Consider the following 24,339-nt stretch of genomic DNA (forward strand, 5'->3'; position numbering starts at 1 on the left):
TTCGGTTAGTGCTATCTGAGATTCTTGGGACGTCCCTCTCCTAAACCCTAACCCCTACCCTAATCTTAACCATGACCCTTACCTAATCCAAACCTTAACCATTTTAAATTTCACTTTCAATGGGGTAGGGACATCCCAAGGATCCCCGAATGGCAGAGAAACAATCTCATTCCCAGACACTTCCACCTCAAATGTGCGGAAAGGTCTGTTAGACCAACACGTCAAACTTGGCCTTAACCAATGCAGAGTGCCCAGTTGAATCTCCCGGCGCATTACTCTTTGGCTTAATCTACCAACCAATCATCTCCCACAACATCTTCCACCATGTGTCTTGTGCATCATATCGGTGCGACATCTTGGCAACAAAGAGATTGTGTTTGTAACTCTTATTGGTATGGTTTTCCCCACAAGCGTGACACACATCGAGCACAGATTTTAAGGGTGTAATCTTTCTTCTTCTCGGTGGAGCCATTAGCTAGCTAGCTATGTCCTTTGCTAATAAGATAGCTGGAAGGTAGGACCTGGACCTGTTTTTTTTTATCCCTTGAGGCCAGGGGGAATGGCTTCCACTAGATAGCACAGCCACAAAGTCAGAATTGGCTAATATCATAAAGATTTATGAAAACAAAAAATGAGCTTTTTGGTCTTAATTTAAGGTTAGGCATAAGGTTGTCACTGTTTTTAAGGTTAAGGTTAGTTTTAAAATAAAATTTTAAGAAGATACGTTTTGGAAATGGGCGGGGTTTAGCCATAATTAAGGCTTTGTGGCTGTGTTAATTAGTGACGACCAGGGGAAAATGTTTTTGCTAGCCTGATGACAAATACTTTACCTAGTAAGGTCACTCCCATAGAACAATATGGTCACTCCCACTAATGCCAACTTTGACTGGTTGATATCCCAGGCGTATACAGTGCATTCGGAAAGTATTCCAACCTCTTGACTTTTTCCACATGTTGTTGCTTTACAGTCTTATTCTAAAATAGATTAAATCGTTCATTCCTCATCAACCTATACACAATACCCCATAATTACAAAGCAAAAACTTAAATATCACATTTACATAAGTATTCAGACCCTTTACTCAGTACTTTGTTGAAGCACCTTAGGCAGCGATTACAGCCGTTGGTCTTCTTGGGTATGACACTACAAGCTTCGCACACCTGTATTTAGGGAGTTTCTCCCATTCTTCTCCGCAGCTCCTCTCAAGCTCTGTCAGGTTGGAAGAGGAGCATCGCTGCACAGCTATTTTCAGGTCTCTCCAGAGATGTTCGATCGGGTTCAAGGACATTCAGAGACTTGTCCCATAGCCACTCCTGTGTTGTCTTGGCTGTGTGCTTATCCTGTTGGAAGGTGAACCTTCACCCCATTCTGAGGTCTTGAGCGCTCTGGAGCAGGTTTTCATCAAGGATCACTCTGTACTTTGCTCCGTTCCTTTCCCTCTATCCTGACTAGACTCCCAGTCCCTGCTGCTGAAAAACATTCCCACAGCATGATGCTGCCACCATTGGGATGGTGCCATGTTTCCCCCATACTTGATGCTCGGTATTCAGGCCAAAGAGTTCAATCTTGGTTTCGTCAGACCAGAGAATCTTGTTTCTCATTGTCTGAGAGTCCCATAGGTGCCTTTTGGCAAACTCCATGCATGTGCTTTTTACTGAGGAGAGGTAGTTCTATCTGGCCACTCTACCATAAGGGCCCGATTGGTGGAGTGCTGCAGAGATGGTTGTCCTCCTGGAATGTTCTCCCATCTCCACAGAGGAACTCTGGAGCTCTGTCAGAGTGACCATCGGGTTCTTGGTCACGTCCCTGACCAAGGCCCTCCTCCCCCGATTGCTCAGTTTGGCCAGGCGGACAGCTCTAAGGATTGGTGGATCCAAACAACTTCCATTTAAGAATTATGGAGGCCACTGTGTTCTTGGGGACCTTCAATGCTGCAGATATGTTTTGGTACCCTTCTCCAGATCTGTGCCTGGACACAATCCTGTCGCTGTGGTGTACGGAGAATTCACTCAACCTCATGGCTTGGTTTTTGTTCTAACATGCACTGTCAACTGTGGGACCTAATATAGTGCCTTTCCAAATCATGTCCAATCAAGATAGTTTACCACCGGGGGACTCCAAACAAGTTGTAGAAACATCTCAGGGATGCTCAATGGAAACAGGATGCACCTGAGCTCAATTTCGAGTCTCATAGCAAAGGGTCTGAATCCTTGTGTAAACAAGCCTTTTCAGTTTTTTTTACATACATTTGCAAAAATGTGTAAAACCCTGTTTTCGCTTTGTCATTATGGGTATTGTATGTAGATTGATGAGGGGATAAATGCATTTAATCCATTTTAGAATAAGGCTGTAACAAAATGTGGAAAAAGTCATGGGGTCTGAATACATTTGCGCAGTCTTACACAACTTCCCCCACCCCTGACACATTTTATGGCTGGCACTCGCATTGCCTTCATTGTTGGCTTCCTTAAAAATAATAACTTTGGACATGTGTGCTGTCATGAATCTCCTGTGACGATCTGAAGGATCCGGTTACAGTCGGTCCCCTCTACAGCGCCCTCACTCTCCCGTTTCTGGCCATTTTGAGACTGTAATCGAGCCCACGGACCCACAAAACAATTTCAGCTGTGCTAACATAATTGCAAAAGGTTTTTCTCTAATGATCAATTAGCCTTTTAAAATTATTAACTTGGATTAGCTAACACAACGTGCCATTGGAACATAGGACTGATGGTTGCTCATAATAGACCTCTGTACGCCTATGTAGACATTCCATAAAAAATCAGCCGTTTCCAGCTACAATAATCATTTACAACATTATCAATGTCTACACTGTATTTCGGATCAATTTGATGTTATTTTAATGGACAGAACAATAGTTTTTCTTTCAAAAACAAGGACATTTCTAAGTGACCCCAAACTTTTGAATGGTACTGTATGTATGGAGCATAATGTATTTACAGTGTTATTCACGTTTTCATGTACTGTGGACAATTCATGCATACCAATTTATTGCATAGATTGTAATGGACACCTATGATGTGTGTAAAATACTTTTTTGAAGGTTGTACTGATTATGATAAGCTCATTTTATTTTTATTTATTTTTATTTCACCTTTATTTAACCAAGTAGGCTAGTTGAGAACAAGTTCTCATTTACAACTGCAACCTGGCCAAGATAAAGCATAGCAGTGTGAACAGACAACAACACAGAGTTACACATGGAGTAAACAATAAACAAGTCAATAACACAGTATAATTTTTTTTTTAAAGAGTCTATATACATTGTGTGCAAAAGGCATGAGGAGGTAGGTGAATAATTACAATTTAGCAGATTAACACTGGAGTGATAAATGATCAGATGGTCATGTGCAGGTAGAGATACTGGTGTGCAAAAGAGCAGAAAAGTAAATAAATAAAAACAGTATGGGGATGAGGTAGGTAAATTGGGTGGGCTATTTACCGATGGACTGTGTACGGCTGCAGCGATCGGTTAGCTGCTCAGATAGCAGATGTTTAAAGTTGGTGAGAAAGATAAAAGTCTCCAACTTCAACCATTTTTGCAATTCGTTCCAGTCACAGGCAGCAGAGAACTGGAAGGAAAGGCGGCCAAATGAGGTGTTGGCTTTAGGGATGATTAGTGAGATACACCTGCTGGAGCGTGTGCTACGGATGGATGTTGCCATCGTGACCAGTGAACTGAGATAAGGCGGAGCTTTACCTAGCATGGACTTGTAGATGACCTGGAGCCAGTGGGTCTGGCGACGAATATGTAGCGAGGGCCAGCCGACTAGAGCATACAGGTCGCAGTGGTGGGTGGTATAAGGTGCTTTAGTAACAAAACGGATGACACTGTGATAAACTGCATCCAGTTTGCTGAGTAGAGTATTGGAAGCTATTTTGTAGATGACATCGCCAAAGTCGAGGATCGGTAGCATAGTCAGTTTTACTAGGGTAAGTTTGGCGGCGTGAGTGAAGGAGGCTTTGTTGCGAAATAGAAAGCCGATTCTAGATTTTATTTTGGATTGGAGATGTTTGATATGAGTCTGGAAGGAGAGTTTACAGTCTAGCCAGATACCTAGGTACTTATAGATGTCCACATATTCTAGGTCGGAACCATCCAGGGTGGTGATGCTAGTTGGGCGTGCGGGTGCAGGCAGCGAACGGTTGAAAAGCATGCATTTGGTTTTACTAGCGTTTAAGAGCAGTTGGAGGCCACGGAAGGAGTGTTGTATGGCACTGAAGCTCGTTTGGAGGTTAGATAGCACAGTGTCCAAGGAAGGGCCAGAAGTATACAGAATGGTGTCGTCTGTGTAGAGGTGGATCAAGGAATCGCCCGCAGCAAGAGCAACATCATTGATATATACAGAGAAAAGAGTCGGCCCGATAATTGAACCCTGTGGCACCCCCATAGAGACTGCCAGAGGACCGGACAACATGCCCTCTGATTTGACACACTGAACTCTGTCTGAAAAGTAGTTGGTGAACCAGGCAAGGCAGTCATTAGAAAAACCGAGGCTACTGAGTCTGCCGATAAGAATACGGTGATTGACAGAGTCGAAAGCCTTGGCCATGTCGATGAAGACGGCCTGCACAGTACTGTCTTTTATCGATGGCAGTTATGATATCGTATAGCACCTTGAGTGTGGCTGAGGTGCACCCGTGACTGGCTCGGAAACCAGATTGCATAGCGGAGAAGGTACGGTGGGATTTGAGATGGTCAGTGATCTGTTTGTTGACTTGGCTCTCGAAGACCTTAGATAGGCAGGGCAGGATGGATATAGGTCTGTAACAGTTTGGGTCCAGGGTGTCTCCCCCTTTGAAGAGGGGGATGACCGCGGCAGCTTTCCAGTCCTTGGGGATCTCAGACGATATGAAAGAGAGGTTGAACAGACTTGTAATAGGGGTTGCAACAATGGTGGTGGATAGCTTCAGAAATAGAGGGTCCAGATTGTCAAGCCCAGCTGATTTGAACGGGTCCAGGTTTTGCAGCTCTTTCAGAACATCTGCTATCTGGATTTGGGTAAAGGAGAAGCTGGGGAGGCTTGGGCGAGTAGCTGCAGGGGGGGGGGGGGGGTGGAGCTGTTGGCCGAGGTTGGAATAGCCAGGAGGAAGGCATGGCCAGCCGTTGAGAAATGCTTGTTGAAGTTTTTGATTATCATGGATTTATCGGTGGTGACGTGTTACCTAGCCTCAGTGCAGTGGGCAGCTGGGAGGAGGTGCTCTTGTTCTCCAAGGACTTTACAGTGTCCCAGAACATTTTGGAGTTAGAGCTACAGGATGCAAATTTCTGCTTGAAAAAGCTGGCCTTTGCTTTCCTGACTGACTGCGTGTATTGGTTCCTGACTTCCCCGAACAGCTGTATATCGCGGGGACTATTCGATGCTATTGCAGTCCGCCACAGGATGTTTTTGTGCTGGTCGAGGGCAGTCAGGTCTGGAGTGATCCAGGGGCTATATCTGTTCTTAGTTCTGATTTTTTTGAACGGAGCATGCTTATCTAAGATGGTGAGGAAGTTACTTTTAAAGAATGACCAGGCATCCTCAACTGACGGGATGAGGTCAATATCCTTCCAGGATACCCGGGCCAGGTCGATTAGAAAGGCCTGCTCGCAGAAGGGTTTTAGGGAGCGTTTGACAGTGATTAGGGGTGGTTGTTTGACTGCGGACCAGTAGCGGATACAGGCAATGAGGCAGTGAACGCTGAGATCCTGATTGAAGACAGTGGAGGTGTATTTGGAGGGCCAGTTGGTCAGGATAACGTCTATGAGGGTGCCCTTGTTTACAGATTTAGGGTTGTCCCTGGTGGGTTCCTTGATGATTTGTGTGAGATTGAGGGCATCTAGCTTAGATCGTAGGACTTCCGGGGTGTTAAGCATATCCCAGTTTAGGTCACCTAGCAGAACAAACTCTGAAGCTAGATGGGGGGGCGATCAATTCACAAATGGTGTCCAGGGCACGGCTGGGAGCTGAAGGGGGTCGGTAGCAGGCGGGAACAGTGAGAGACTTATTTCTAGAGAGATTCATTTTTTTAATTAGAGGTTCGAACTGTTTGGGTATGGACCTGGAAAGTATGACATTACTTTGCAGGCTATCTCTGCAGTAGACTGCAACTCCTATCTTGACAGAAAATGTTATAGTTGAGTATGGAAATCTCTGAATTTTTGGTGGCTTTCCTAAGCCAGGATTCAGACACAGCAAGGACATCAGGGTTGGCAGAGTGTGCTAAAGCAGTGAGTAAAACAAACTTAGGGCGGAGGCTTCTGATGTTGACATGCATGAAACCAAGGCTTTTTCGATCACAGAAGTCAACAAATGAGGGTGCCTGGGGACATGCAGGGCCTGGGTTTACCTCCACATCACCCGCGGAACAGAGGAGGAGGAGGAGGATGAGGCTAAAGGCTATCAAAACTGGTCGCCTAGAGCGTTGGGGACAGAGAATAAAAGGAGCAGATTTCTGGGCGTGGTAGAATATATTCAAGGCATAATGTGCAGACAGGGGTATGGTGCGGTGTGGGTACAGCGGAGGTAAGCCCAGGCACTGGGTGATGATAAAAGAGGTTGTATCTCTGGACATGCTGGTTGTAATGAGTGAGGTCACCGCATGTGTGGGAGGTGGGACAAAGCAGGTATCAGAGGTATGAAGAGTGGAACTAGGGGCTCCATTGTAAACTAAAACAATGATAACTAACCTGAACAACAGTATACAAGGCATATTGACATTTGAGAGAGACATACAGCGAGGCATAAAGTAATCGCAGGTGTTGATTGGGAGGGCTAGCTAAAACAACAGGTGAGACAACAACAGCTAATCAGCTAACACAACAACAACAGGTAAAATGGCGATGACTAGGCAGAGAGGGTCGGATTAACTACACACTATACACCTGAGTTCGCGGCTGGGGCCAACAGATAAAATAAATAAACAGAATGGAGTACCGTGATTAATGGACAGTCCAGCAGGCATCAGCTTTGTAACCAGGTGATCATAGTGTCTAGGGGGCAACAGTAGATGGAACAGGGAAGCCGCCACTACGCTAGCGACACAGCGTTTAAAGTTAGTAGCCCTGGGCTAGTAGGAGCGTCTGCTCCAACAGAGGCCGGATGAAGGCACAGCGGATGGAGTATTCGTCGGCAGACCAGTCGTGGTGGTGCGGCGGGGCGCCGTGTCGACAGAGAATCCAAGGCAGATGGCGAAAGAGGTATTGTGGAATTTAGTTTGCTAGCCGGGAGATGTGCCTGGCTCACTGCTAACTGGTGCTAGCTTCGTGGCAGTGGCGTTAGCCAATATATCCAATCGGTAGCAGCGGTGATCCGGTGCCAAGGTCCAGAGTTTATAGCAAGGATCCGGTGGAGTATTGGGCTCTAGCCGTGTATGAGTGTGGTTCGGGTGAACAGCTGAGTAGGCCGGGAGGTGGACCACAGGGATAGCTTCGGTACTGGGTCACCACGGTGAGTGCAAGCTAGCTGTGAGCTAGCTAGCTGGAAGCAAGCTAGCTGTGAAGATCAGAAGTAGTGGTCCAGGGATTACGGCAGGAATCCGGCGTTGTTGTGGAGAGACAGTCCGATACTGGTAGACTAGAGAGTAATTATCCAGGCTAAAACAGGGCTGGTATTTGTGCAGAAGGTAAAAGCCGCTAGCAGTGGCTAACAATGACTAAATAGCTTGTAGCTAATTAGATGGTTAGCATCTGGAGGTTCTTGAATGTGTTATAAAATTTCAAATAATAATAATTGGGTGAGGCAGGTTACCGGAAGGTATAATTGAATTAAAAATCGAAAAGAGATTGAAAATAAATTGAAATATGTATACAAAAAATACGAAAAATACAAAAGTATGCGAGAGGACAAAACAAACACGTCTTCACTGCTACGCCATCATCTACGCCATCTTTGAATAATGCTAAGCTATTTGCCAGCTATGTGTGATGCCATGTTTGTTGACATTATACACTGCATTTAGGGTGTCACATAAACTGTCAAACCAAAGATGTTATAAGAAAATGAGGTGAAGGAATGGTTCACTCATCTTTCGAGCAAACTTCTGGAATTGAATGATCGTAGACGGCACTCCCACTTCAACATGCATACTGCAAACAGACCAAACTCATCTTGTCTCCTCTTCTTATCTTTGGTTGACGCGAAAAAACAAACATTGTGGCATGCATAAACTACCCATCGTCTTTTTTTTACCCCCTCGCCCCTCCACATGTTGAGGGTCAGTGTGCCGGAGGTGTTGTTGCCTACCCTTACCAACTGGGGTCGGACCGTCAGGAAGTACAGGATCCAGTTGCAGAGGGAGGGGTTCAGTCCCAGGGACCGTAGCTTGGTGATGAGCTTGGAGGGGATTAGGGTGTTATGAACAGCATTCTCACATAGTTATGTCCCCTCTTATCCAGGTGGGAGAGGGCCGTGTGAAGTGCAATTGAGATTGCGTCATCTGTGGATCTGTTGAGGTGGTATGCGACATGGAGTGGGTCTACGGTGTCTGGGATGAAGGTGTTGATGTTTGTCATGACCAGCCTTTCAAAGCACTCCATTACAGATGTGAGTACTACAGGGCGATAGTTATTTAGGGAGGATACCTTGGAGCTCTTTGGAACAGTGACAATGGTGGTCATCTGGAAACTTGTTGGGATTACAGACTGGGACAAGTATAGATTGAACATGTCTGTGAAGACACTTGCCAGCTGGTTTGGGAATGCTTTGAGAATGCGGCTTGGTATTCTGTCTGGCCAGGTGGGCTTATGATTGTTAACCTGTTTAAACGTTTTTCTCACTTTGGCCATGGAAAGCGAGATCACAGTCAACCGGAAAAACAGGGGTTTTCATGCAAGGCAGTGTTAAATTCCTCTAAACGAGCATAAAAGGCATTTAGCTCGCTTGGAGTTCCACATTGCTGGGCAACTCATGACTAGGTTTCATTTTGTAATCCGTTATCGTCTTCAAGCCCTGCCACATACGACGAGTGTCGGAGACAGTGCAATAGGATTCCACCTTCCTCCTGTATTGTCCTATTGTATGTTTGATGTCTTGTCAGAGGTCGTAGAGGGCTTTTTTGTATCTGTCGATGTCCGTGTCTAGTTCCTTATAAGCGGTAACTCTAGCCTTTAGCCCAGTGCGGATATTGCCTGTAATCCATGGTTTTTGGTTTGTACATGTTCTTATAGTCACTGTGGGGATGACATTGTCTATGCACTTATTGATGAAGCCCACGACTGTTGTGGTAAACCCCTCAATGCTATCGGATGAATCCTGGAACATATCCCAGTTTGTACTAGCAAAACAGTATTGTAGCCTTGCGTCTGCTTCATATGACCACTTCCGTATTGAGCGCATCACTGGTACTTCCTGTTTGAGCTTTTGTCTGTAAACAGGAAGCAGGAGAGTGGAGTCATGTCAGATTTGCCAAAGAGAAGACGAGGGAGGGGGTTGTATGCGTTTCTGTGGGTAGAATACAAGTGGTCTCGAGTTTTAGCACCCCTAGTGGGGCAGGAGACGTGTTGGTAGGTGAAGTAGGACAGTTTTAAGTCTCCCCGCGTTAAAGACTCCACCCAGCAGAAAATCTGCCTCTGGGTGAGCTGTTTCTTGCTTGTTTATGGCCCCATATACACACAGAGAGGGTGTCTGAGACATGTTGGCAGAGCAGACATGCTAGGACTTGAGTGTTTTGCTGATTGGTGAAGAGCATGTGAGCATCGTGTGAAAACAACACAGAGTTTGATAAGGCCAGAGAGAGGGCGAAAGAGAGGGCAAATGGGAGGAAAGAAAGAGAGAAAAAGATGGAGAGAGATGGTGATGACATGGATAGGGAGGTGGGGGGAAAGATGTGGAGAGATATAGAGAAAGGAAGAGTAAGCGAGTGATAGAAAGTGAGCTAAATAAAAAACGTGAAACATTGTTTAATTGGTGCTTTATCTCATGCAGATTGCATTATCGACAGTCAATGTCAAACTCTGTGTGTGTGTGTGTGTGTGTGTGTGTGTGTGTGTTAGCAACCGGTGGGTAGGACAGCTGTCAGGAAACAGTGTGTCTCACTGTGTTTTAATGGAGACTTATCAGTCACTGCACACAACACATATCCTTTATGATACAGGAAACACGCTTATATTTGACTCCTATATACACTATTAATACAAAAGTATGTGGACATCCCATCAAATTAGTGGATTCGGCAATTTCAGCCTTACCCATTGCTGACAGATGTATAAAATCGAGCACACAGCCACGCAATCTCAGCCGCGAAGTAGCATGCCACACAAGCTCACAAAACGGGACCGTCGAGTGCTGAAGCACGAAGCACGAAGGGGTTGCAACACTCACTACCGAGTTCCACAATGCCTCTGGAAGTAACGTCAGTACAAGAACTGTTCGTCGGGAGCTGGCTTACATGTAAACTGACCCACTGGGAATGTGATGAAAGAAATAAAAGCTGAAATAAATCGTTCTCTCTACAATTATTCTGACATTTCACATTCTTAAAATAAAGTGGTGATACTAACTGACCTAAGACAGGGAATCTTTACTAGGATTAAATGTCAGGAATTGTGAAAAAAACGAGTTTAAATGTATTTGGCTAATGTGTATGTAAATTTCCGACATCAACTGTATGTGTCACGCGGTGGGTAACTAGTGCAGTGAATCAGGCGCAGAAGAGCAGAAATGAGTGTACAAGGTATTTACTTCCACGACAGCACCAGTATACAGACAATACTCAAGGTGCGGAGAAATACCGGTCACTCGAAAATAACGGGCGTAAATACATAACCCGGCAAACATAACCAGCCGACAAGTACCAACATGAACAATCAATAAACACGCACATTAACATGTGGGAATCAGAGGGTTAAATAATGAACATGTAATTGGGGAATAGAAACCAGGTGTGTAGAAAACAAAGACAAAACAAATGGAAAATGAAAAGTGGATCGGCGATGGCTAGAAGACCGGTGACGTCGACCGCCGAACGCCGCCCGAACAAGGACTGACTTCGGCGGAAGTCATGACAGTATGTGTACGCCTTTTGCTCAGTAACTTTTTGGTATGCACTGACAAAAGGCCTCTCTGGATACGATTTTGGCCCATATTCACAAAGCATCTCAGAGTAGGAATTCTGGTCTAGGATCAGTTTTGGATACGGCCCTGCGTTACACTGATAGATGATTATAATCCACATGTCCAGGTCTGTAGCTGTGATAAGAGGTTGTGATAGGGAGCTATGCAGGGAATGTGAAGTGACATTAGAGGGAGGGGGTCGTGTTGTGTTTAAATACCTTGTGTCTCAGTGCATTAAAACAGGCCTCAGATGATGATGCCAGCGGTGAGTTTTATCAGAGGTATCATCCATGCCAAGCAGAGCTGGGTGCACAACCAACTGGACCCAACCCCCTGGCATGCCATAGAGCAGAGCAGGCAGTCCTTTCACACCAGGGGCACTGCCCATTTATGTGGCATCTCTGCTCTCTTACCCTCATCCTTTACCTCTAGATAAAAGGAGGAGGGGAGGGGGAACATGGGAGGAACTCAACTGTGAAACTCCTCACAGTGCTCAAGTATAAACACTTCAGCCAGAGACTCCAGCCATTCTTTGCTAGCTAAATAGTTTCTGTTTTGCTTCAGCCTTTGAAATGCCACGGCCCTGAGCGCAAAACAGTTTATAACAAGGAATGGGATAGGGGAGGTAGAGGCGGAGGGGGTTTGAAGTGGATGCTCTGAATTCTTGAGAGGCACAAAGCTGCTTTGATAGAGACAAACTGCACGGACCGATGTCTGTGGATGGCCTGCCGTTTGTCAGCATCGACCCCCAACTCACTTACACACAGACACATACCCCACCCTATACCTACTGCCTCGAGGGGAATGAGGTTGGTCAGGCAGGTCTGATAGGGACAAACACACACACACACATCATCCACTCAGCAGGGAAAGGGACACACAGGTCAGCAGAGGTGCTCCTTATTGCATGGCCCGGTCAAGTGGCAGGTCTAATCTGATTAAGGATCCACTCAGCCTCTGTTCTAGGGGCTTAATTACGTGATGGGGCTGGGTCCCGGCCAAACACAGACACACACACACACAGGCATGCACGTAAAAACACACACACGTTTGTTTTACTGTCCTTGTGGGGACCAAACAATTTATTCCTATTCAAAATCCTATTTTCCCTAACCGTTAACCCTTAACCTTAACCATAACATTACCCCTTCCTCTTAACCCTAACCATAAACCTAACCCCTAGTTTAAAATAGCCTTTTTCCCTTGTTAGGGCCAGTGAAATGCCCCCACTTGTTCAAATGGTCTTTGTTTAACTATCCTCGTAAGGGCTTCTGGTCCACACAAGGAAAATAAAACCAAAAACACACACAACCATACACACACACACACACACGCAGAGCCCCACAATCTGCTTCTGCACTGGACACACACACACAAAATGCTGATTGGGTACCTCACCCAGGTAGGCCCAATGTATGATACAAGCCAGCCAGGGACACACCCACAACTCTCAGGTTTAGTGATCAAAACATCTACGTCCAAAGATGAGTGTTTAACAAGTACAATCCAGTGAACATGTTACTTCTATCGGCCTGCATAAAAATCACTGAAATTGAGATCATCTGCTAGAATTGTTCCCTATCAACCTCATTTAGTGCATCCTTTAGTTGCCCCATCACCGTGGAGCCACTTAACATGGGCTGCCGTGTCATCTGCATACTGAGAGGATCCTGACACAAGCAACCCTGCTTCTGGGCCTTTAATCTTTCCACAGGCCTGGCTCAACATGCACTTACTAAGCATTTGCAGGTCTGTGCTACTTCTGGGATTGTTGGAATGTTCTTAACCAGTGTGAACGTCGTACAGATCCAAGCCGCTCATCACACTTTGGCGAGGACGTGTCACAGTAGACCTTGGGCTGGGCTTGAGAGCTTGAGACGATACAACAGAGGCAGAGATAGTGAATCTAGCACTGATGTTGCTTTCCCTCAACCTGACCATCCAGGATGAGGAAGAGAATGATACGATGCTGCTGGACTGGGACACGGTTGATGATAAATGGTCCCTTATGTCATAGTAATGACATGATGATAGATCTATTGATGTGTTTAGGAGGGGGAGTTGTACGCTACCTCTGTAAAAGTGAGTGAGAAGATTAACGGCTGAACAAGTACTACCGAGCAAGATCTGCGAGAAGGAGAGAGAGAAAGAGAGAGATGGGGGGGAGACGGCGAGGGAAAGAAAGAAAGAGAAAGAAGGTGAATGAGGGAGAGAGAGAAAGGGAGAGAGAGAAAGACTGAGAGAAACATACTGATGAAGAAAAGGAGTAAGAGTGATATTAATTGAAGAAATAAAATGTGCTAGAGAGACGGCGATAGATAGAGGCCTTGGAGAGTGGGGCTAAAACACCTCTGCACTTCAGCCTGGTGGTCCCACTGATCAGGTTGTACACACTCACAAGCCTTCTCACAGTACAGCTCTTTATTCACACTAACACACTCAGGTCTTAACACACTGTAATGTTTCAGAGAAAGTCTACAAAAAGAAAGATAGAGAAAAATAGAGAGAGAGGGGAGAGGAAGGGACAAGGGAGTGAGAGAGAGATGGGGGAGAGGAAGAGACAGGGGAAAGAGAGAGAGATAGGGAAGAGGAAGAGAGGAGGGAAACAGAGAGAGAGAGATGGGAAAAGGAAGAGAGAGAAAGAGACAGACAGACATAGAAAACATACTGTGTCACCAGACAGTCTAGTTCAGGAAGAGAGACCCCAGTCCCCCACTGCAAACAGGAAGGGCCTTTGTTGTGATTAGGCCAACTAGCTTGAGTGTTGTTTGTCTGATTCTGTTGCTCTGTTAGTGTGTGTTCCTCTACACACACACACACACACAAACACACACACTTATTAGATAAACACACACAGCTACATCTCGTTCATTGACAGTCTGGTGCACTCGGCTACACAGTCAGAGTGAATGGTACGCTCTAAAAAGAGTAATGGAAAAATCTATACTGGAGTCCGGATATTTCTGGACCAAGCGGTCGCCTGGCGTTCTTCATTGGCTACTGACGGTCACCACACACTGTGACCACATGTCAATGACCGCGACACTGAGTGCACTGGAGCAGAAAGAACCAGATTATTGTAGGCCTACAGCAAGAACATTTGGCTATGGTTGCAGTAATAGTATTTCCCTATGATTTATGACACATTTGTATCTTACAGTTTGCATTTTGGATAACAATTGACTGTAGGTGTCTTATGCATGTACTCATGTAAAGCCTTTATTAAAGCCATATAACATTATAATATTTGCCCGTAAACTGTCATAAGTAGTTTTAAATAGTTATGAGTCAAGGCACGAGATGCAACAAGACCGTTTATAACGGGTGTTGAAAATGACTGTTCATCCAGTCATATGGTCTAACGTCAACATGTTAATAACAACTGCTATTGTACAGTCTGCATGACAACATACGTCATATGTTTTTACATGCTACATAAGAGTCCACATACCAGGGTGTTATGTCATTTACCAACCTCTGTGTCACATTATTACATTGAATGGAATGATGGGCACCATAACCATGTCATATGCCCTTATAGAGTGTGTACAGACACCTTAAGTAAAGTGCTATTCATTTGAGGTGTTGAGGTGAAACAGTGAATGTGCTTAGATCAATTCCTCAGTACACACAGTATGTCACCAGAACGCACCGTTAATCCCTGTCATTTCGGTAGATCGGTAGAAATGGTCGGATAAATTGTAAGCTTCCGCAAACTTGAAACTCACACACCTATGGTTTTTACTATAACACCGTTTTTGTGTGTGTGTGTGTGCACAAGGTCCTGTGAAAAAAAATGGGCCCCTCGCCTAGGGAAATCAAATGCCCGTCCAACTGATTGGTTCTGGTGACGGCCCTAAATCCCACTCTTCTTCTTCCAATTTCAGCAGGGTAGCCTAGTGGTTAGAGCGTTGGACTAGTAACCGAAAGGTTGCAAGTTCGAATCCCCGAGCTGACAAGGTACAAATCTGTCGTTCTGCCCCTGAACAGGCAGTTAACCCACTGTTCCTAGGCCGTCATTGAAAATAAGAATTTGTTCTTAACTGACTTGCCTAGTAAAATAAAGGTAAAAAAATATATATATATATATATATATATGATTAGCTGAAACAAGAGCTCTCAATAACTTTACATCGGATCTGCAAATTGTCTATTTGTGTCAGCAAATCATATAGCTGAAATTTCATGAACAGTTTGGAGAACCATCGAAACGTTACAGAGCGTTTGTGCCAGCGAATCATATCGCTGAAATCGGAAATTAGGGTGAGATTAACATTAAATGGGAGAAGAGTTATTGGCTCATGTTGCAAACCTAGCTAGCTAGCTAGCTACTCAGCAAATAACATGGATAGCTAACAATAGCTTGAGTTAAATAATGTGTATTAACAGGAAACGGTCATTGCGTTTAAAGTGTAGGAGGATGTTAATGTGCTACAGAAGAGTATGTTTTTTAATTACACCTGTAGCTAGCTAGCCATCGGTAGGTTGACGTTGCAATTCTTAAGTACATCTGTGCTCCCATTTCCCCATGTTTCTCACTAGTGTGTGATGCAGCCCACAATTCCGTGCGTTCCTCCCATGTAGGGATTCCTGCATCTGCAAAGCTCAAGGAAAAGGTTGGCTACTTTGTAGAATCTCAAATATAATATAGATTTTGATTTGTTGAACACTTTTTCTGGTTACTAAATGATTCCATATATGTGTTATTTCATACTTTTGATGTCTTCAATATTATTCTACAGTGTAGAAAATAGTAAAAAATAAATAATAAAAAACTCTGGACTGGTACTGTATATTTAATATACTCTATATACACTTAGCAAATATTACTGCCCACTAAAGCTTCCCATCTCTTCCTTCTGTCATGGTGAAGACGATCTGCATGATGTTGTACAGGTACAGTTACACAAGCTAGTAGGAGTCACCATAGACCTGAATGACCAGAGAGCTGACGGAGTCTATTATCAGAGCTCTGAAGATTTATGAGCAGTCAAAATCTTTATTCACACAGAGGAAATGACTCACACCTATATATAGTGCTGTGTGACTTTTGTCACTACACCTGTGCTATACCCTAACCCATGGACACTGTTTTATTGTATCCAGGGGCCCTCCTTTACTTTTTCTCCTCCATGATAATGCAGAGATTATAGTTGTTCCACGGTGACCTCCCACTAGTATCAGCCGGGCTGGGAGTCGGCCACAAAGGCTGACGGAGAGAGAATGTGGGAGTCTCTCCCACTGAAGAGACTCTCAGACTCAACCTGTGGTTTGGGTGTCTGACTCATTCACTATAGCCGTGATGTTACATCAGTCTTCCCAATTAAAACAAGTGCCCTCTTACACAAGCTTGATTAGGAAGGCCAATCTTCTGGTTTCTTGGATGGCTTGAGTTCGTGCATGTGTGGATGCATGCGTACACGTGTGTCCTTTCAAAATCCTGTTTTGTTTTTTATGTCTTGTCAATGCTGATTGGTGGTAATTGCCAACCTCCTGATTGTCAAACACTATTATGGCGCAATTCCACTGGATGAACGAAACCATGGTGGGCTGTGCCGGAACCAGAACAAACTAGCCTTGTTGGTTCTTGTTTGTTTTCCATTTGCAGTTGAACTGAAAACAGGACTAGGTTTAATTGTCGAGAAAAACTGTTAGTGTAAATTTTAAGACAGCGACCGATGACGCAATTCAACAGCGAAATTGTTGTGATCCTTGGTGACTGGCATTTTTAAGTATGGAGGAGTTGGCCGGGCTATTTTGTGTCATCCTTTTACATTTTATTAATGGGCAGCAATCTAGACTGAACGAGAGGAGACAGCTGAAAAGAGATGGAGAAATACACAATGTATTTACATTTACATTTAAGTCATTTAGCAGACGCTCTTATCCAGAGCGACTTACAAATTGGTGCTTTCACCTTATGACATCCAGTGGAACAGCCACTTTACAATAGTGCATCTAGGTCTTTTAAGGGGGTGAGAAGGATTACTTTATCCTATCCTAGGTATTCCTTAAAGAGGTGGGGTTTCAGGTGTCTCCGGAAGGTGGTGATTGACTCCGCTGTCCTGGCGTCGTGAGGGAGTTTGTTCCACCATTGGGGGGCCAGAGCAGCGAACAGTTTTGACTGGGCTGAGCGGGAACTGTACTTCCTCAGTGGTAGGGAGGCGAGCAGGCCAGAGGTGGATGAACGCAGTGCCCTTGTTTGGGTGTAGGGCCTGATCAGAGCCTGGAGGTACTGAGGTGCCGTTCCCCTCACAGCTCCGTAGGCAAGCACCATGGTCTTGTAGCGGATGCGAGCTTCAACTGGAAGCCAGTGGAGAGAGCGGAGGAGCGGGGTGACGTGAGAGAACTTGGGAAGGTTGAACACCAGACGGGCTGCGGCGTTCTGGATGAGTTGTAGGGGTTTAATGGCACAGGCAGGGAGCCCAGCCAACAGCGAGTTGCAGTAATCCAGACGGGAGATGACAAGTGCCTGGATTAGGACCTGCGCCGCTTCCTGTGTGAGGCAGGGTCGTACTCTGCGGATGTTGTAGAGCATGAACCTACAGGAACGGGCCACCGCCTTGATGTTATTTGAGAACGACAGGGTGTTGTCCAGGATCACGCCAAGGTTCTTAGCGCTCTGGGACGAGGACACAATGGAGTTGTCAATCGTGATGGCGAGATCATGGAACGGGCAGTCCTTCCCCGGGAGGAAGAGCAGCTCCGTCTTGCCGAGGTTCAGCTTGAGGTGATGATCCGTCATCCACACTGATATGTCTGCCAGACATGCAGAGATGCGATTCGCCACCTGGTCGTCAGAAGGGGGAAAGGAGAAGATTAATTGTGTGTCGTCTGCATAGCAATGATAGGAGAGACCATGTGAGGTTATGACAGAGCCAAGTGACTTGGTGTATAGCGAGAATAGGAGAGGGCCTAGAACAGAGCCCTGGGGGACACCAGTGGTGAGAGCACGTGGTGAGGAGACGGATTCTCGCCACGCCACCTGGTAGGAGCGACCTGTCAGGTAGGACGCAATCAAGCGTGGGCCGCGCCGGAGATGCCCAACTCGGAGAGGGTGGAGAGGAGGATCTGATGGTTCACAGTATCGAAGGCAGCCGATAGGTCTAGAAGGATGAGAGCAGAGGAGAGAGAGTTAGCTTTAGCAGTGCGGAGCGCCTCCGTGATACAGAGAAGAGCAGTCTCAGTTGAATGACTAGTCTTGAAACCTGACTGATTTGGATCAAGAAGGTCATTCTGAGAGAGATAGCGGGAGAGCTGGCCAAGGACGGCACGTTCAAGAGTTTTGGAGAGAAAAGAAAGAAGGGATACTGGTCTGTAGTTGTTGACATCGGAGGGATCGAGTGTAGGTTTTTTCAGAAGGGGTGCAACTCTCGCTCTCTTGAAGACAGGAGGGACGTAGCCAGCGGTCAGGGATGAGTTGATGAGCGAGGTGAGGTAAGGGAGAAGGTCACCGGAGATGGTCTGGAGAAGAGAGGAGGGGATAGGGTCAAGCGGGCAGGTTGTTGGGCGGCCGGCCGTCACAAGACGCGAGATGTCATCTGGAGAGAGAGGGGAGAAAGAGGTCAGAGCACAGGGTAGGGCAGTGTGAGCAGAACCAGCGGTGTCGTTTGACTTAGCAAACGAGGATCGGATGTCGTCGACCTTCTTTTCAAAATGGTTGACGAAGTCATCTGCAGAGAGGGAGGAGGGGGAGGGGGAGGAGGATTCAAGAGGGAGGAGAAGGTGGCAAAGAGCTTCCTAGGGTTAGAGGCAGATGCTTGGAATTTAGAGTGGAAGAAAGTGGCTTTAGCAGCAGAGACAGAGGAGGAAAATGTAGAGAGGAGGGAGTGAAAGGATGCCAGGTCCGCAGGGAGGCGAGTTTTCCTCCATTTCCGCTCGGCTGCCCGGAGCCCTGTTCTGTGAGCTCGCAATGAGTCGTCGAGCCACGGAGCGGGAGGGGAGGACCGAGCCGGCCTGGAGGATAGGGGACATAGAGAGTCAAAGGATGCAGAAAGGGAGGAGAGGAGGGTTGAGGAGGCAGAATCAGGAGATAGGTTGGAGAAGGTTTGAGCAGAGGGAAGAGATGATAGGATGGAAGAGGAGAGAGTAGCGGGGGAGAGAGAGCGAAGGTTGGGACGGCGCGATACCATCCGAGTAGGGGCAGTGTGGGAAGTGTTGGATGAGAGCGAGAGGGAAAAGGATACAAGGTAGTGGTCGGAGACTTGGAGGGGAGTTGCAATGAGGTTAGTGGAGGAACAGCATCTAGTAAAGATGAGGTCGAGCGTATTGCCTGCCTTGTGAGTAGGGGGGGAAGGTGAGAGGGTGAGGTCAAAAGAGGAGAGGAGTGGAAAGAAGGAGGCAGAGAGGAATGAGTCAAAGGTAGACGTGGGGAGGTTAAAGTCGCCCAGAACTGTGAGAGGTGAGCCGTCCTCAGGAAAGGTGCTTATCAAGGCATCAAGCTCATTGATGAACTCTCCGAGGGAACCTGGAGGGCGATAAATGATAAGGATGTTAAGCTTGAAAGGGCTAGTAACTGTGACAGCATGGAATTCAAAGGAGGCGATAGACAGATGGGTAAGGGGAGAAAGAGAGAATGACCACTTGGGAGAGATGAGGATCCCGGTGCCACCACCCCGCTGGCCATGCGGTGTGGAGCGTTTGTATGGTCTGTGCAGAGAGGAGAGAACAGGGATAGACAGACACATAGTTGACAGGCTAGAGAAGAGGCTACGCTAATGCAGAGGAGATTGGAATGACAAGTGGACTACACGTCTCGAATGTTCAGAAAGTTAAGCTTACGTAGCAAGAATCTAATTGACTAAAATGATTAAAATGATACAGTACTGCTGGGGTAGGCTAGCTGCGTTGTTGACACTACCCTAATCAAGTCGTACCGTTGAGTGTGAAGTTTCTACAATGCTGCTTTTCGGGAGCTAGCTGGCTAGCTAGCAGTGTTGGTTACGTTACGTTGCGTTAGGAGAACGACAATAGCTGGCTAGCTAACCTAGAAAATCGCTCTAGACTACACAATTATCTTTGAAACAAAGACGGCTATGTAGCTAGCTATGTAGCTAGCTACGATCAAACAAATCACACCGTTGGGACTGTAATGAAATGAAATGAAAATGTGATACTACCTGTGGAGCGAAGCGGAATGCGACCGGAATGCGAAAGTTCTATTCAGTAGGCGTTAGCTGGCTATTGGCTAGCTAGGAGTGTCTCCTACGTTAAGGACGACAAAATAGCTGGCTAGCTAACCTCGGTGAATTAAGATAATCACTCTAAGACTACACACTCTAAACTACACAATTATCTTGGATACGAAGACAGCAAAGACAACTATGTAGCTAGCTAATACTACACTAATCAAGTCGTTCAGTTGAGTGTGATAGTTACTACAGTGCTACGGTAGCCGGTGAACGTATGCTAGCTGGCTAGCTGCTAGGCAGATAGGAGGACGACGAAATACGATAATAACGCAATTATCACTCTAAGACTCCATACTCTAAGCTACACAATTATCTTGGATACGAAGACAGCAAAGACAACTATGTAGCTAGCTAATACTACACTAATCAAGTCGTTCAGTTGAGTGTGATAGTTACTACAGTGCTACGGTAGCCGGTGAACGTATGCTAGCTGGCTAGCTGCTAGGCAGATAGGAGGACGACGAAATACGATAATAACGCAATTATCACTCTAAGGCTCCATACTCTAAGCTACACAATTATCTTGGATACGAAGACAGCAAAGACAACTATGTAGCTAGCTAACACTACACTAATCAAGTCGTTCAGTTGAGTGTGATAGTTACTACAGTGCTACGGTAGACGGTGAACGTGTTGGGCAGATAGGAGACGACGAAATACGATAATTACGCAATTATCTTTGATACAACGACGACTATGTAGCTAGCTAAGAAGAAATTGCTAAGATTAGACAAATCAGACCGTTGTACTATAATGAAATGAAATGAAATGTAATGAAAAAGTTATACAACCTGCAGACCGAAGCGCGGATGCGACCATATGACCATAGCGCATGATTTAACTTACAATGTAAGTTATTGACATGCGAGGAGAGGATCGAGTCAGCCGGTTGAAAGACCAGCTTACAAAACAAATGCTCCGTGAGAGGTACAGAATGTGCTTTTATCTGTTTAGCTAGCTGTTGTGTATCTGTCTTTGTGAGTTCCTCAAAACTTATTTGGAATGAGGCCAGCCATTACAGTTTCTTGCAATAAGATGCAGTCCTGCAATACGGTATTACTCTTGCAGTATGCTGTGTGTGACAGGACCCTAGGAAGTATGCACATTGTATCTATCTAGCTGGCTACATAATGTGTATCTGTCTTTGTGATAGATATACATTGTACATACCTAGGCCTACATATTGTAAGTGTAATAATGCAGGACTGTACCTTATTGCACGTGTAATAGCTAGCTGTCCTCCTTCAATACTGCAAGAGTCATTTAGCACTCCTATGAGAAACACTTCCTGACCTAATCAGATGATAAATAATCAACCCAATCAACTATCATTATCTCCAACTATGCTATGGTGAGTTGATGTCCCACTGACAAACAAACACAATGTTTAATGACAGATTTTCTCTTTTTTCCTTCTTTATGATTTTCTCAGACACCCAACTCCACCAACACCGTTTGGACAACAAAGCGCCTGGACCAAAACCAAACTATTAGCATGACAGACCAAGCCTGATCACTTGGTTCAGTGGGTCTCTCCCTTTTTGGTTACTACACCCCCTATCACATGATTTTACCCTGATTAATAAAGTACTGATATACTCCCTTGTGTTCATTTTACCATTAGACATATGTTCTTATAAGTTTTGTTTCTTACTTCCTGTGAATAACCTACTACACAATTATATCTTCTATGTTCGACCAACGTTTGTTGTTTAATAAAAGTGTGTAAATAATGTCTAATCTTTATTTCCTACATTTAAAATCAACACAAGCATGTTTAAGAAATGTATTGCTCCAACATGTATATTTTAATTGTTTAACCGTAGGCTAAATTCAATGAACAGTAATTGAAAGCCACATTCACAATGCATTTGGTGTAGAGCAAATTTAAGAAAATTAAAAAAATAAGCATTTTACATAAGAACTTCAGCCAGTTTAGTCTAGTGACACGTTGAGCTTTTATGGCTTGGACAAACTGTCCAAATACAGCTATGTAGTTGTTATTAAACAAGGCGGTCTGGGCCATCTCAGCAGCCCTGGCTGTCCTGTCTGCTGCCTCATCTTCACACAGCTGATTAAAGAGCTGATCCTGCTGCTGACACTGGGCCTCAAGTGTCTCCAGGTATGAGTCCTCAGTCTCACTCACAAAATGCAGGTATTCACTGGTTTTGCTTGCAGTGCGTTTTCTCTTCCCCTGGGAAAATATTTAGGCAGAAGTAATGACATGCAAAAGGTCAGGAATGATAAGGTACACACTCCAAAGCAAACCTGAGGGCAGCGAGTGTGAGTTCAGTTTTGTTCTCCAGCCGTAACTGTCTCATCAAATGTATTAAATATTATCCCGGAAAGGCCACTGTGGGGCCAAGCAGATCAACCAGATACACCAATGATGCAAATAAAGGTAAGGTATTGGGCCATAATTTGATTCATTGAATCAGTGTTTACAGTTTTATATATAAATTCCTAGATCCACACTCCTTGAATAATGTTTAGGATCATAATCCTGCCATGACAAAAGCCCTCTGTGGATGAGATTGCCCACCCCTGTTGAAGACTGCTAAGTTGTGCGATTAGGGCTAAACAATTGACAGTGAACTGTTTAACAACCAAGAATGGACCCTTGGTGCTTGGGGGTGCAGGGATCAGGAGTTGCAGGAGCATTGATTGTGTCGATGGACGCCGGGTGTCTGGGGGTGCAGAGCTCTGAGGTCGTAGGTTCACTATTCGAGCATGCAGCTTCCTCTGAGTCAGTAGGTTCAGGAATGTCCTCTATGTATGTTTGTATAATGTAAAGTCAGATACTCCGGCTAACGTCAAACATGTACTAAGTCCACAGCGTTGGCCTTCCATGGATATTTACATGACAAGTTGTCATCCCTAGTTCACGTCTCGCACAGTGCTCACTCTCACAAGCTACAGCTAGCTACGCTGAAGACATTGGTAGCTAGCTAGATAGTAATTTAGCTAAAAAACAGTGTATTGCCGTGCTGATCATCGCTGCTCGGCGTCATCATGGCTTCAAATATCACTGTCTGATCCACTGTTGCTGTTGTGGTCTTTTTATATTTTTATATTCTTCTTTGAGTTTCTGAATTTTTTCCCTGCACTGTTTTACTGACCGATGGAATCCCATCTCGGCTACTGTATCCAGTATGTTTTTGAAGATCTTTTCATTCCTAGTGGGAGAATCCAGTTGCCACTGGATTCTCCAACTGACCAATTTGCTGCTTCCATTATTTGTTTTTGGCTTGAGAGTTATTCACTAGTGTCGCTGTACCAAGTTCTATCTTTGGCTGTACCGTTCGTGGTCAGATTGACCTTCTCTTATAAAAATGGCGCCAGTGACTTGTACATGAGTGTCAACATACGCGAGCGACACTGCGATATAATTGAACAAGACCAATCATTGAGTACGGCCATTTGTAAACCCACCCACCAGCCTACTTGGTTCGAGGTCAGTACCAGATATCAAACAAGGCTGAATATCCTGCTTGGTTCCAGGAATCAAGCGGACCATGGGCAAATGGAAATGAAATAGGAACTGTGATATTCACGGCCCAGCACGGCACTGCCCTGCAGTGGAAAAGCATCACTAGTTACCTAACAGTGTGAGGGCAGGCGAAAGCACAGTAGGACAGAGTGTGAAGGGAACAAGAGTGAATGGCCCTCAATGTATAGTAAGGGCATTTGAGGACACTGCCCACCACTGCCCAATTGCAATAATATCTAGTATCTAGCATACTAGAACCTACAGGCATCAATATCCAACACATAAAGCAGATATTTTTCACCACTTCTTAGTGTTCACACTGTGAGAGCATTACAAATGCAGAGGGATAATGTCATTAGGAACTGGGTAAGTGTATATGGTGTACCTTTGAATTGCCAAAAGAGGAAGGTGAATGTCTTGAACACTCAATATGTCTTGGACACTGTCTTGGACACTCAAGTCCAAGGCAAGGTTAGGCCGCATGTAAGTATCATCAGGAATGGCTTCACCAGGTCTGGCTGATGTAACAATGCTACAACCCAGTGTCGGAAGCCAAAATACCCATAGAAGAAACAAGACACACATAGCTGTGCTGAACCTTTG

General features: G+C 45.3%; 1 protein-coding gene and 1 long non-coding RNA gene across 4 annotated transcripts in view; one reads left to right on the plus strand and one right to left on the minus strand.

The window, feature by feature from the left end:
- The window catches only part of LOC115139719 (rho-related BTB domain-containing protein 2-like), a 112,062-nt gene that overhangs the window by 82,205 nt on the left and 5,518 nt on the right, over nucleotides 1-24,339 (minus strand). The gene's annotated exons all lie outside the window — the stretch shown is intronic.
- LOC115139720 (uncharacterized) lies at nucleotides 16,503-21,981 on the plus strand. Its single transcript, XR_010465594.1, has 2 exons — nucleotides 16,503-16,900; nucleotides 21,679-21,981. It is a non-coding gene; the product is annotated as an uncharacterized LOC115139720 (long non-coding RNA).

This window comes from Oncorhynchus nerka, linkage group LG13 (genome assembly GCF_034236695.1).
Source record: "Oncorhynchus nerka isolate Pitt River linkage group LG13, Oner_Uvic_2.0, whole genome shotgun sequence".
In the NCBI taxonomy this organism is placed as follows: Eukaryota; Metazoa; Chordata; class Actinopteri; order Salmoniformes; family Salmonidae; genus Oncorhynchus; species Oncorhynchus nerka.